Source organism: Mirounga leonina, unplaced genomic scaffold, assembly GCF_011800145.1.
Source record: "Mirounga leonina isolate KUSES-001 unplaced genomic scaffold, KU_Mleo_1.0 Mir_109, whole genome shotgun sequence".
Taxonomy (NCBI): domain Eukaryota; kingdom Metazoa; phylum Chordata; class Mammalia; order Carnivora; family Phocidae; genus Mirounga; species Mirounga leonina.
In genome coordinates, this window is record NW_023270244.1 from 5,483,199 (window position 1) to 5,497,338 (window position 14,140).

Genomic DNA, 14,140 nt, shown 5'->3' on the forward strand with positions numbered 1-14,140 from the left:
TATCTTGATGAAGTCCCAAAAGTTCATTTTTGCTTTTTTTTCACTAGCTTTTGGAGATGTATCTTGAAAGAAGTTGCTATGGGCGATGTCAAAGAGGTTACTGCCTATGTTCTCCTCTAGGATTTGGATGGATTCCTGTCTCACATTGAGGTCTTTCATCCACTTTGAGTTTATCTTTGTGAATGGTGTTAGAGAATGGTCGAGTTTCATTCTTCTGCATGTGGCTGTCCAATTTTCCCAGCACCATTTATTGAAGAGACTATCTTTTTTCCATTGCATGTTTTTTCTTGCTTTGTCAAAGATTATTTGACTATAGAATTGAGGGTCCATATCTGGGTTTTCTATTCTGTTCCATTGGTCTATATGTCTGTTTTTGTGCCAGTACCATGCTGTCTTGGTGATCACAGCTTAGTAATAGAGCTTGAAATTGGGCAATGTGATGCCCCCAGCTTTGTTTTTCTTTTTCAACATTTCCTTGGCAATTCGGGGTCTTTTCTGATTCCATACAAATTTTAAGATTGTTTGTTAAAATGCTGGTGTTATTTTGATGAGGATTACACTGAATGTATAGATTGCTTTGGGTAGGAGAGACATTTTAACACTGTTTTTCTTCCAATCCATGACCATGGAATATCTTTCCATTTTCTTGTGTCTTCCTCAATTTCTTTCATTAAACAGAACCTTCTCTCTGATCAGGGTGGCAATACACCAGCTAAAAACTGCATTACCCAGCCTCCTTTGCAGTTAGGGGTGGGTGTGTGGCTAATTCTGGCCAAAGGACATAGGTGGAAGTTGCCACATGTGGGCTTCATGGAAAGTACCTTCAAAAGTGGGCTTACTCAGCCTGCAAGCTCCTTTTGCCTTTTCTCTTCCTATCTGAAATAGAGTTGTGGCTGCTGGAGCTGTTGGGGCCATTTTGTAAATGTGATGGGACCTTGAAGTTAGAAGACACGTGCTAGGGATGGTAGAGAAAAAGATAGGAGGCTGGGACACTGATAACATCATGGAGCCACCATATCAGCTGGGGAATGCTTTCCTTTTCCTTTTTTTTTTAATACGAGAACAGTTATTGGGTCTCTGTCACAGATGAATATAATTTTTAATGAAAAGAGATTCTCCACCTTTTTGGACATCTTGAGCATAGGAAGGAGAAATGCCCAACTCTGAATCATAAAATCATCAAAGGCATTTATCCTTGAATAGTGGACCAGATGCTGAAAAAGTTAATCTTTTTCTTTCAGATTAGAACTCCTTGTTTTTCTTTCAGATTATAAAAAAATAACAAATACTTGTTGTAAAAAGAAATTCAAACAAAACTAAAATGCACAAAATGAAAAGTGAGAATATCTTCTAATTCCACCCTCCAGAGTAACCACTGTTAAATGGGGTTTCTATTTTTCAAAGAATTTCCTTCCTTTGTATCTACACATATAAAAATATAAAATAATTTATTTATTTATTTAAAAAAAGATTTTATTTATTTATTTGACACACAGAGAGAAAGCACACAAGCAGGGGGAGAGGCAGAGGGAGAGGGATAAGCAGGCTCCCTACTGAGCAGGGAGCCCCATGCAGGGCCCGATCCCAGGAACCCCAGATCATGACCTGAGCCGAAGGCAGATGCTTAACCAACTGAGCTACCCAGGTGCCCCAAAATATAAAATAATTTAAAATATTTTCTTGACAAGCATGTTTTCTTCAAGGAAAATAAGTTGATAAACGTTTTCAGGGAGATCCTGACATCTAAATAGATTGTGACAATAAATAAATAAAATTAACTGTACTATAACTATTATCACTATTTTAAGATATGTAAAAAATGTCATTGATAATCTCATTTCCATGAGTGATTATTTCAAACCCAAGTTCTTCAGTCAGGTGGCCTGACCTGTTCAACCACTGTTATTATTCCACTCAATGTATGAGAATGTTCAACGCTCCATTGTCTAAAGATATGAACAAAAAAACCCTTTTCCCTGACCTTATGTCTACTACTAGCTACTGCTCTGTCTTCACCACAGGGTCACACTTGAGAGTGTGGTCCACAATCTCTTCTTCTCACTTGTGTGGGAATCTAGTTTTGGTCTCCACCATTCCAATGGTCTCCTAAGGGATCTATTTAGCAGATATAGTCTTGGTTTTATTTCATTGGCACCTGGTTTTGGTGGCTACTCCCTCCTTAAATCATTCTCCCTTTGTATTCACAACACCACATACTTTTGTCTTCCACTTCTTCACCCATCTCTTTGGGTCATTCTCAGGTTCTTTTTTTTAATCCTTATTTCTTTTCAGCCCCAGAATGTCTATAATGGGAGTGGCTTCTTAACCTAGAAGGAGGAGGATAGAGGCTGGGTGGTTAGGTAGGTGGAAATTGGGTTTTTTTTTTTTACACATGCTTGAGAAAACATCAGTTGCCATATCAAAGACTGGGGTTATATCTAAATGAATGTAAAGGGACCAAAGATTCTCACCCTTCACCATTATTGGACACCTACCCCATTTCCATAGTTTACCAACTATGAGCTGATGACAGCAAAGTATATTGAGATAGTAAACATCAGCCCAGAAATAGAAAAGTAAATATATGCCTAGGGCTGAGTGAATAAATATGAGTCCTGCTAAAAAACAGACTGTGATAATAGACATATATACAGAGCTAACTACAAAGTCAACAGAAAATATTATTTCTCTCAAGGTCATATTGCAGCAGTAAAATACTCTAACAGTCCTTTCTTTTGAATAATTACTGCTTTCTTAACAATGACACCCAAGACCCGTTTTTGGTCCTTCTGCCTTCCGAACAAAGATTACTACTACTACTGTCCTCACTTCATCACAGCTTCCAATTCCAGAGCAGATCCCCATTTCTCCTACTCCTGCCTCAAAACTCATTAAAAGTAAGTCCTAATCCTGCAAAAAGCCCCCTCCATTCCCTCTTAGAGGCCCCAGTGTTTCTCATGGTATATATTCTCTCTTGTTGCAGCAAGCTGAATAAACCTAACTTTGTTGGATTACATTTGTGTTTCCTGTGAATTTTATTGGATTGGCTTTATTGCTATAGTTCCCATGCAGGTCTCATTCCTGATTTATATTCCAACTATTTACTGAACATCTCCCCTTGCACGTTTTGCCAGTGACTTGAATAAAATGTGTCCAAAGTTGAACTCATTTTTTTTTTTCTATGAAAAGGCTTGTTCCATCTTTCTCTTCTCTTGATTAATGAGTCCATTATTTAGTTTTTTAAACCCAAAACTTGGGAATAATTCTAGATTTTTTCTCATTTTCTTCTCACTCATCACCAAGTTCTGTTAGTTATATCCCTTAAATATGCCTCAAATGTGTCTTTCCTTTTCATCCTCATCATCATAAGATTAGGTCTTCATCATTTCACACCTAAAGCCCTCCCCCCCATTTCCAGTATTATCTTCTCCAAGAACTAGGGTCCTGTTATTATATGTGAGTAGTTTTTGTTAAATACATTAAGTAGTCCTTAAGGTCTTTAACCATGTGGGTTAAAATACTCCACTTTATGTTGAAGGCTGGTGTTTTATTGATGTCAGTCACCCGAGGAAGAAATGTTGATCTCAAATTAGAAACAAACCAGTAAAGATGGACTGTCTAAATGGGCAGCATCACGGAAATCTGGTTTACTTGCTTTTGTCCATGAAGGTGTTGAAAGCCTAGTAGCAATGGTGGGTTACAATTATTTTAAAAAAGCCAAAACTGAAGCTGGCGGTAGTTAGGACAATTCTTGGGTCTCCAATGCAGATATCTCAGATGGTGTGAAACTCAGGTGTAAGCCTCCTAGGGAAGCATCTGAAAGTGACAAATCTGACTGGCCATAATTCTATTCTTTTTATTGTTTTTTATTCTTTTATTGTTTGTGTTGAATTCCCAATTCTACCTTAGAATAAAATAAATTCTCTTCACAGGCTCTCACCTAAATTTCTTTGCTTAGGGTATAAGGAAAAGAGTTTGTACGTATTTCTGAGCCAGGCTGTAAAGGGCATTTCAGTACCTGGCTGTAAAGGGCATTTCAGTATCTGGCTGTAAAGGGCATTTCAGTACCCAGGGAGAAGAGAGAAAGGGACATGAAGAACCACTTCATTAACCTTAGGAGATTTACTTCTAGAGCTAAATCTTGGAGAGTTTGGGTTTTGTTAGATTAAAAGATTTGGGATTCTTTGATTAAAGTCTTTCAGTGAACCCCTTCACTTTTCATCAGGATAAAGCAAGTCCTTAGCTTAGCTTATAAGGACTTTAATATCCTACTCCCAGACTATTTTAACTGTTTTATTCTTCTAAACACACACACACACACACACACTACAGCCATCTAAAAAATATTGAGGAGTCATAAGTACATGCTTCCTTCTCAGTCTCCTGGTCCAGTTTTTCTTAGTTTCACTGCTGTTACTTTTATTATCTCTCACAAACTTTCTTGCATGTTGTGGAAAACCTATCCACTGATAGTTCAAGAATATTACACTTTATAACTTCTTTTATTCTCAGAAAGGAACCAACTTTCTTTCTTTCTTTTTTTTTTTTTTAGAGATTTTATTTATTTGTCAGAGAGAGATAAAGAAAGAGAGCACAAGTAGGCAGAGCGGCAGGCAGAGGGAGAAGCAGGCTCCCTGCTGAGCAAGGAGCCTGATGTGGGACTTGATCCCAGGACCCTGGGATCATGACCTGAGCTGAAGGCAGATGCTTAACCGACTGAGCCACCCAGGCATCACTGGAACCAACTATCTTACTTTCAGTTAGAGAAGTCAGAGGCAACATCTTTGGTTGGTTTGCGCTGGGTCATATGCCCACTGTGGACCAATTGACTCTACCAAGGGGGTATGAGATCAAATGGAAAATTATAGAGCTCACTTGAACCACATTGTGGAGTAGGGAGAGGAGCATTATTCAAATGTTGGTGGGAGGTTACTGTTCCCAGAAGGGCAGGATTCTGGATGGGCAATAATTTGGCTTCTGCATTTTCTTCTGCTCTGTGAAATGAGCCTATTTTATTTGACTTGTACCCCCCAAGCCCAGCCTAGGGCCTCGTATGTGATATGCCTACTGCATGCTTTTGTCAATATGCATTCTCATTCAGAAAGGGAGGAGTGCTCTGAGGAGGACCAAAGAAGGGCAGAGAAGTGTAAGTGAAGGTTCCAATGACTGTTCTGACACAGGAGTAGCCTGTTCCTGTTTGAGGAGGCAGTGAGAAGATAAGACTCATTCAGGGTTTATTCCTTCTGAAGTTTCTTTTGTGAGTGAGAGACCATATTTATCTGGAGGGCTCTTTGCAGGGCAGATGACCTCTTCAGCTTCAGTTTTCAGTTTCCAATGATATTCAGGCCATCTCATAGTTGATTACTGGTTTATTTTTGTATTCCATGGAACATCTGCACTTCTACTTTCCATCCCCTTCTTCAGGACACATTCTTAATTCTTTCTTAGCATTTTACTTAATGATTGTTCAGTAAATGCTATGCAGGAATATCTTGGAGATATTGCGGGTTCAGTTTCAGACCACCACAGTAAAGCAAATATCACAATAAAGCAAATACCACAATACAGTGAGTCAAATGAATATTTTGGTTTCCCAGTATGTATTAAAGTTATGTTTACACTACACTGTAGTTTATTAAGTGTACAACAGCATCATGTCTAAAAAATGTCCACACCTTAATTTAAAAATTTTTTATGGCTAAAAAATGCTAACCATTATCTGAGCTTTCAGTGAGTCATAATCACTGAGCACAGATCACCGTAACAAATATAATAATAATGGAAAAGCTTGAAATATTGCAAGAATTACCAAAATGTGATACAGAGACACGAGGTGAGCAACTGCTATTGGAAAAATGGCACCCATAGACTTTCTCAATGTAGGGTTCCCACAAACCTTCAATTTGTAAAAAACGCAGTATCTGCAAAGCATAATAAAACAAGATATGCTGGTACAAGAGCAAAGTGCCATCCATATTTCTATGGTATACTTTGATTTCAAAAACATCCCATGTAGTTAAGTTTTTAGAGTGTACCATAATTGTGTTTTTATTTTGCGAGATTTAAGAGGTTAATTTCAAGTTGGGTAGATTTTTTTCAGTTTTTCATTATTGAGTTCAATTCCTTTTTAAACTGGTGAACTCTTTATGTTTCTTGGTTTCTGTGGGTTCATGCTGAGTTAAAAGAAATTTCATGCCACCACTCATTCAACCATTTTACTTTTCCATTTTTATTTAATGTAGCAGAAAAAGCACAGAGTTTTTCAATCATGAAAACCTGAAACATCAAAGGATATTTGATAGTCATAGTTTGAATTTCATGATTTTAGGGGAAATTCTTCTCTAATGAAAATGGTCCAGAATGGCTCCTTGAAAATGTTAGCAATGGAATTGCCTCTGCATGTATTCAAGGAGTGGTTACATTCTGTTTGTGAATTTATATTCAACATTTAAATTTAGTATTTAAAGAATGGTTTAGGGGTATCATCGTCTACCCATGTTCATCTTTGATGAAAAGAAAGCTGAGGACTTCCTCGTTGGAATGACCAAATATATAATGCAAGCAATTCCCTGTAGTAAATGGCTCCTGGAGGCCAGCTCTGGAGATGAAGAAAAGCCAAAGTTGCTGTTGAAAGTGTTCCCCATCATAAACGCTTATAAATTGGAGACTAAACAGAGAAGAGCATGACTCTTTGTGCTGGATTGTCATCAACTTAGAATCAGGTCCAGATGACCTTATATGATCTCTTTTTCGGGGCAGACAAGCTGGGTTTTCCAGAATCCTCCTCCCTCTTCTAACCCTGAAGATGGGGTAGAGTCTATCAACGAGGGGACTGGAAAATGGAAGAAGAAAGGCCATTATTCTCTCAGGAGGTGCTGAGGGGAGATGAAGATGTGAAATTTGAAGAAATCTTTTAAAGCTTCTTGAAGGTCTTTAAGTCTGTGCCATCGGCTCAGGTTTTTTTTTTTTTAAGATTTTATTTATTTATTTGAGAGAGAGAATGAGATAGAGAAAGAGCATGAGAGGGGGGAGGGTCAGAGGGAGAAGCAGACTCCCTGCTGAGCAGGGAGCCCGATGCGGGACTCGATCCCGGGACTCTAGGATCATGACCTGAGCCGAAGGCAGTCGCTTAACCAACTGAGCCACCCAGGCGCCCTCAGCTCAGGTTTTTAATCACTGAATTTTCTGAGTTTCACTCCTCTGGCTCTTCCAGCTACCTCTGTAGCTGTTCCTTGTATTCAATCCTCCATACTTGGAGTGCATCGAGTGGCTACTGTTTTCCGGACTTGATCTTGACTGATACAGCCTTCATGCTAGTTACCTCAATTCTGTGTGAATATCGGGCTTCTCCACTTCCCCAGCATTTCTCCATAGGGGTGTTAGAGGTCTCCAGGATGATGGCAGAATTCAGAGGAGATTCAAGAAACGAGATCTACGGGTGCTCATGAAAGTGGGAGAACGAACTGGAAATTGAGAGATGGCAGGTTGAGGAGGACCAGAGGGTGGCGTGGGGCCCTAGAGAAAATATTTTTATGTTTCTATATGGTTAGGGCTTTCTGAGCAAAGAAATCTGGGATCTGGGTGAAAGGACAAATCTTAGGGTTTAAAGGGTGAGTAAATAGTAGGAGACTAGCCTGAGAAGTTTATCTCCCCTGAGGTAAATGTTTCAATTCAGAAAAGGAATGAAATCCAGGACCACAGAGACCTTCCAGGGACTGTGAACTTGCAGATGGAGGTATTTATTTATATTGCAAAGGAGCAAAACTTAAGATCCTTCCCTTCTCTTTCCAAGCAGAATTTGTTTAGGGGGAAAAGTTTCTTAGGAGGAGAGGGGGCGCAGCTGCCCTCATCCTAGATAAGCTCCCAGATTAATTTGTTTTGGGTTTCTTGCCTATGATACAGATCTTGACATCTGGGTCTTATTGCATAGCCTTAGAAGGGAAGAACTGAGACAGGGAACTGATGTGGTTATTGCTGTAAGTAATAATAACTATGCACCAGAAAACTCATGTCTTCTTTCAGGATAATATGAATAAATATACATACTGAAAACTTAGCAGGTGCTAGGATCAGATGCTTTGAGCTTCAAGGGTGGCAGTGGAAGGTTTTGAAGTCCAAATGAGAATGACCTGGGGAAAGCCCCAAGGAATGTGGAGCATGATGGGGGATGAGTAGCCTTCCCTTGAGGGCTGAGAGAGAATTTTCAGCAATCACTTTCAGTTCCAGTGAAAGCCCTATTCAGTGAGAAACTTTAGGCCTCAATTGGAATTTATCCTCACATTTATGGGAAGTCAGTATACATAGTGGTAATGATTATGTGATTTGGATCAGAAATGCAACTCCATTCATCATTCATTTAAGCAGTTTATTGAAAATCTGTTATGTTGTAGGCTATTCTGCTGGTGCTGAGGAGAGGGATGATCTCTGCCCTCATGTACTTTACAGTCTAGCACACAAGAATATAAACAAACAAAAGAGTTAGTATGTACTTACAAACTGTGATAAATGTGATGAACACAAAGAATAAGGTATTGTGAGAGAAAGCAGAGAGGATGGACTTTAGATTGGGTGGCCAGGGAAGGCTTCTCTGAGGAGGTGACAGTTGAGCTGAGATCTGAGGTATGGTCAGGAGCTGGCTACTTGACAGGAGAGGGCATGAGCTTCCCAGGTGGGGCAACTGCACTTACTAGCTGGATATGAAATGCAACCCCTCAGAGGTGTGTTTGGGTGAGGTATTTAACAATTGGGGGCATTCCTACACTGGTTTGTTGTTGGCTCTGTTTCTTCACCTGTGTGAAGGGGATAATGACACCTCTCTCCCAGGTCGCTCTGCTGTCCAAGTGAGATTGATCTGGAAATGACCAACTTCCCCCAAGTTTGTGATGCAGATAAACTCTGTTCCCTATCTGAAGCTAAGTGACATAATCTCTCAGGAGGCCGGTGTCCTGTTAGGAAAGTTTGTGTGGAGCTAAGGGAAAGTGGCCATAGATGAGTCTTACTGCCATCCAAGATCTTGGTTTCTGATAATGCCTTCTTCCTTTAGAAGAAAAAAAAATTTTTTAAGATTTTTATTTATTTATTTATCTATCTATCTATTTATTTATTTATTTTTTTAAGATTTTATTTATTTATTTGACAGAGAGAGACATAGTGAGAGCAGGAACACAAGCAGGGGGAGTGGGAGAGGGAGAAGCAGGCTCCCCATGGAGCAGGGAGCCTGATGTGGGACTCGATCCCAGGACCCTGGGATCATGACCTGAGCCGAAGGCAGACGCTTAACGACTGAGCCACCCAGGCGCCACGATTTTTATTTATTTATTTGACAAAGAGAGGCACAGTGAGAGAGGGAACACAAGCAGGGGGAGTGGGAGAGGGAGAAGCAGGCTTCCCGTGGAGCAGGGAGCCCGATGGGGGGCTCCATCCCAGGACCCTGGGATCATGACCTGAGCCGAAGGCAGACGCTTAACAACTGAGCCATCCAGGCGCCCCTAGAAGAAAATTTTGAGGGTAGAATTTTCAGCTTCAGTACAAACGCCAGGGAGAGAGTTTGTGGAGGCTGGAGGCTCTTCTCTGGGTCCCTCCCAAAGGCAGATGATCATCAGTTTCACTTATGCCTGAGGCTGCTTTGACTTGGGCTTCTGGGGTGATCTCCTTTAATGTGTCTTACTGCCAGGCAAGCAGGTGGGCCAGCATTGTCTGGGGAGGCCTGGAATGGGAGAAGGGAAATTAGGGATGATAGCAGAGGGATGAGTTATAGGACCTTCTTCATTTCTGTATTTATTTCTAGAACTCTTTCACTCAGGAGTTGCTGCGAATGCATTTCTTTTCCTCATAAGGAGGCAGATGGGGACGGCAGCAATTAATTTTAAGAATCTAGGCAAGGCTGCAATCAGGGAATTCCTGCTATGATGTATACATTGATGAATCAGGAAGCGACTTGGCATTCGTAATGGCTTTTCAACTATAATACTACTGTAGTCTGTACCTTATTGGAGTCACATGTCTCTGGGAAGCATATTTGTTTCCTGTTTTGTTTAGATAAGTATTGTCCCTAATGATCATGATAGGATCCATAAATCTAACTTTGATAAGATTAGGCACTGGCTGTTAGGATTTCATTGCTGATGGTTATTTTGAAGAAGAAAAAACTCTCACCAGAGGAAATGGGAAGCCATAAGAACTCCCTTGGCCAGAATCATTTAGTTACTGAACACTTCTGCAAAAGAGAGACAAACAGATTGACTAGACACCCTTCACCTTCTCTTTGCTAGTTTTTCCCTTGGCTTCTTCCCCTTATCTTGACTGGAGTTCTTGAAAATACAGATATATCACCTCTAAAATTATAATTCACTTCCCAGAATTTAAGGCTTTAAGATTTTCCGCCTCTTCAGAGGAGGAAATAGATGTGTCCCCCTTTTCTGTTCATTCTATCTTGGTATCTACCATTGTCGAACAGATATCGGAGAAGACTCGATTGGCCATCACTGTCTGTGTGAATTAGCCTCCACCAGCCACAGCTCAGTTTAAATATTTAAATCTCTTGGTGAATACAGACTCCCAGTTCCCTCCCAGGCATAATCAATGGCTCCTTCCTCTTTGCCCCCATCAAACTTACTCCCTCATTCATTCAGTACACATTTACTAAGTTCTAATTATATGCCACTGTTGTGATAGTCATCAGGTATACCAGGCTGAATGAGAAAGACACGGTCTCTCTCCTTCTCTGTCCTCTTCTTTTCCCTCCCCTCCCCTTCTCTCTTTCTCTCTCTCAGACAAACAAAACAATTATTATAAAAGATGATATGCTCTATAGTAAAAAAATAAAGTATAGTTATGGCTATTGTAACACATAACAAAAATAAATAACCTAGTTTGAGGAGTCATCAAAGGAGGTGATGTTTACATTGAAATCAAATTAAGGAGGTGGTGGTTAGAATAAGGAAGGGGATGTGTGGGTCAGACACATAGAATAGCTTGGGAGAAAGAAAGAATTAGCAGTAGATCTGTAAATGAAGTGATTGCATCCACAGTTTAGAGACCTCATACGTTAAATCTGGGCCAGAGCACATCCCAGTGTAAGAGAGGACATGAGAAACAGGGTTGTAGGTCCCACACTCTCCCTGCTTTGCCTGTGGCTTATGATTACTTGTCTCCGCAAAAGTTTTACTTATCTTGCTGCCTTAGTACAGCGGTAACTACTCAACAAATGTTTGCTGAGAATATTTAATTTTTTTCTCTATATAGAAACATTTTTAACATTCTTTATCTTTTTATGTCTGTATGTTAGCCTAAAATCAATTGCTGTTCTCATACTGAGCTGCGAGCCTAAGCTGTCAGGCCTTTTAGTCAATTATCTGTGATCACTGTTCTTTGCAATTCTGATTAACTTTCCTGTAGGAGCTACACTGTTTTGGTACCAGCTCCGAGAGGAAAAAAGTCAGCTGTAACTTTCCATCTTAAACGTCAGTTTCAGTTTCGCTCTGTAAGGTTTTTCCAGAAGCAATTTTATTTGTATGTTCAGTCATTCTTTTCGGTTTTAATGACAAGATAGTTGCCAAAACGGCAAGGAGAAGAATTTGGCAAAAAAATTTGTTAAAATGGCATTTATCCTACTAATAGCCACCTTCGAATACTTACACGAGCACACTGATGGGTTTTTTGTATATCGTATCATATCTCATCTATCTTTTTCTATCTATCTACCTATCCCTTTAGAAATATGTGGGAGCTCCTTTTTTTTTAACATTTACATTCATTTAAAAGTCTGAAAGATCTTATTGTGAGTAGCCAGTGGAAGATTTTCTCATTGAAAATAGGAGTGCACTTAAAACTCAGAACCCATTGGTTAAGGATACTTGTACTGCGCTCACCCTTTCCTCCTTATTTTGGACTTGATTACTTTTCCCCCAAATTCCTTTTCCCCATATCATGAACTGCTTTTTGTTGGAAAGTAAGTACAGAGTAGTTCTCACTATCTGTTCTGTATTTGTTGGTGAGATTTAAGTCCACTCGTCTGCTTCCCATGCTTGTTTTATCTCCAGGGGGGTTGGGTTGTCACAAAGACATGCCAGGTATTTATTGGACTCTCTGTTCTTACCAGATTTCTACTTCAGGCAGAACATAGGCGGATAGCTGTTTTGTTTTGCTTACTGTGGCCTCATGTGCTTTAGTTTTGTTTCCCTGGCTTGACCTTTAGGCGTGTACGGAACAGGACTACAGCCTCCTGTGTTCCAGCTGTGTCCTAAAAGCAAGCTGAGTAAGACAGAGATTCTTATTTCTCTTTGTACGTAGAATTGTTTCCGTCTAACTTAGGAATTATTAATATTATAGAATCATAAAATGTTACAAACGGAAGTGATCTGAGAGTTCATTTTAGTCAATTTCCCATTTGTAGATGAAAAAAACGAGGCTCAGGGATGTCCCGTGGCTTGCCTACAATTTTATTAGTGTAGTGTTTTCTGGATAGGACTACCTGCTGACAAAACAACCCTTAAATCTTAGTGGCCTATAAGAAACAATAAAGGTTTATTATTTACTCACATCATGGTCTGTATGGATCCTTGGGAATGGGGTTGTTGGGTTCCATGCATTCATTTAGAGACTCTGTGGTTCTGGGGTCTCGGAGATGGGATCCTCTGCATCTAGCCAGCAGGCAAGGTAAGACAGGGACAGTATGGAAAAGGCACACTTGCTCTCAAGTGCTTCAGACCCAAAGTGACATATCATCTCCACTCATATGCCATCAGTGAGAATCGGCCATGTGGCCCCATCTAGATGCAAAGGAGGCTGGGAAACAGAGCTCAGCTGGGTATGCAGGAAGAGAGAACGGGTTTGGTGAACACCTAGCCAGTCTCTGCCATACTTAGTCTCTCCCTAGAGCAGCGATGTTCAAAGTGTCATCCCAGCCACACCAGTGTCACCTGAAAACCTGTTAGAGATTCAAATTCTCAGGTCCCACACAGACCTACAGAATCAGAAACTCTGGGTGATTCTTGGTGATTTGGATGCATGCTAAAGTTGGAGAACCACTGACGTATCCTAACTGACCTAGTTTGGTGGTTCTCAGCTCCAGCTACACATTAAAGTCACTTAGAGAAACCTAAAACAAACAAACAAACAAAAAAATAAAACTGCCTGGACCCCACCCTAATCAATTAAATCAGAATTTCTAGAGGCGGACCCAGGCGTTGTTATTTTAGGATAAAAGTTCCTGGTTGTTCTAAGTGGGGCCAGGGTCAGGAACTACTGTCCTGCGTGATAAAAAATGCAGTTGATATTTATTTTATCGTATAGTGCAGCATGCAGCTTGTAACCTGGTGTAACTTTGGAGAAGTCTGTTAACTTCTCTGAACTTCTGCTTTCCTCATCAGTAAAATGGGGCATAATTCTAGGATTGACTCTACTGAGCCGTGAAGATTTCAAGAAGCAGTTCATTTGCTGCAATTTGTACATCGTGAAAGCAATGTATTGCTTCAACAGCCAGCACATAGGCAGGGCTCACACATAACAAATAAAATTTTTATCCCATTTTGATTACACTCTTGAGAGAACCCTAGAGAGAAAATAGAGTTGCTACATCAGAAGTCGGAACAGTATTGGCCACATCTTCCCTTAATACTTTTAGGTCTCTCTCTCTCTCTCCCTCATCTTTTCCCTACACTGAAAATGTGAGATTTGGATTTGGAATTATTCGCCCTTTGGGATTATCTATATTACTGTTTTTTCTTTCAGTGGCTACAGTCCCATTGCTTCAAATTAGACCTGTTTCAGCCCTGAATTTGGGCAGGACATTGATCTAGTGTCGTCCGTGGAAACAAGGGACTGTTCCCTTGCTTGAACAGTTGCTCAGTGACCACAGGGTGCTTAGTTGGCTGTTGGGCACGAGGGAGGCCTGGCCATCATCTGGGAGTGACGCTTTTACACGCAAAGGTACAGAGACGCTTGTCTCTCTGTCCTTGGTGTACTGCTGAAAAGAGAAAAAAATGACATGTCATGTGGTCGCGTGGGTTTTCTATTATATGCAGTTTGTTGATAATGGTAAAATTTTAGTAGAGTCTGGATTGCCTAAGTACTCAGGAAGTTCATCCATCTACTGTGGACTTCTAGGAGGATGGCTTAATCCTATAGAATTTTCAAGCAA